This window comes from Phalaenopsis equestris, unplaced genomic scaffold (assembly GCF_001263595.1).
Source record: "Phalaenopsis equestris unplaced genomic scaffold, ASM126359v1 Scaffold000382, whole genome shotgun sequence".
Classification (NCBI taxonomy): Eukaryota; Viridiplantae; Streptophyta; class Magnoliopsida; order Asparagales; family Orchidaceae; genus Phalaenopsis; species Phalaenopsis equestris.
In genome coordinates this window covers 284,928-286,519 of record NW_018164824.1, presented here as the reverse complement: position 1 = coordinate 286,519, position 1,592 = coordinate 284,928, and positions in this window count along the sequence as shown.

Sequence of the window (1,592 nt, the reverse complement as noted above, 5' to 3'; positions counted from 1 at the left end):
ATATATATATATATATAATTTTGGGAGAATGGATATAAATATTGCTGCCAAGAGGGTCGTCAGCACATGCGTCGCCGCTGATTTTACTATAAATATTTATATGAAAAAAGTTTATTTTGTCAAGTGTTACCTGGACTTCACTGAATGTAGTGTTTAAAATTTGTGAAGGGAGGCATGACCTGAAAATATTATTTGTTAATAAGGATTTTCTGGCAATTACATCACACTTTGTTGGTTGACCCTTTTGATAAAGAATTTCGGTCTTAAAATCCCTTTAATATTCTTTCTATTAAATAAAAAAATAAAAAATTATGATAGCAAATGGAAAAGTTTTATACAATCTATTTGGGACAGCTACAGCTTATCCAACTTATTTAGATAAGCTGCTGGTCGACATAAGTTGATTGGCTGTTTTGATTTGTGCGTTTGGAAAATAGCTGATTTGCAGCTGTTTATGGATAAATGATCATTCTGCCCCCCGTACTGTTGTACTATTTGCAACATAACTGTAATGACTATATGTTTGATAGTTTAGAACAAAAAAAAAAAACTTCATAATAGTACAAAAAAGGATATACATCTGATTTAAAAGTGAATATCAAGAAACCTAAAAAAAAACATAGTAAAATTACAAAAAAAAATTTCCACATGTCTTCCACTGACAAAAAAAACTTCACCGAGCTAGAAAAATATGTCATATTAAATACTAACCATCCGCTGAGTAATAAACAGGAAGAGCTAAATGTCCATGCTAATTCAAATTTCCTTCATCAAAATTGTCAATATCAAAATTCAAACATGAGAATTAAGGTTTAACATTTATGATTCATTGTGATGTGTATTTTTGAAATAATTGGTATAACATTTTGGATAATAACTTAGAAAATTTTTTCTTAAATTAATCTTACTATAGGAGTGGTTGCACTTCTTCGCAGTTTAGTAAAACATACAATGTAGTTGCTCGAAGCACTCTATCGTTGAGGTAGCACATACCATGCCTACCCAATGGTTCACCTAATATATGGAATACAAGTAATTTTGCTTGTGACCAAAGGAAAATATGTTGAGATTTTCATACCTATTTTATACTATTTTTAATGATATTGTAATTTAAAGAAAAGTATTTTTGATGTTTTGTTGCAGGAATGATGAATTAGGGTCATTGGAGCAAAAATATACAAAAGGAGCGAATTTGGAGCGAAAATGACTAAAATGTGAAGATTTGAACTAGGCCGCCGACGGCGCCCTCGACCCCGCCGACGACGAGTTACGACGAGTTTTTCCCGAGACTACATGACAAAATCTTCAAAAGCCCGCCAACAGCGCTCTCGAGGCTGCCGACGGCGAGATAGACGGTTATGCCTACTCAAGGATGGAAAAGTTTTATACAATCTATTTGGGACAGCTGCAGCTTATCCAACTTATTTAGATAAGTTGTTGGTCGACATAAGTTGATTGGCTGTTTTGATTTGTGCGTTTGGAAAATAGCTGATTTGCAGCTGTTTATGGATAAATGATCATTCTGCCCCCCGTACTGTTGTACTATTTGCAACATAACTGTAATGACTATATGTTTGATAGTTTAGAACAAA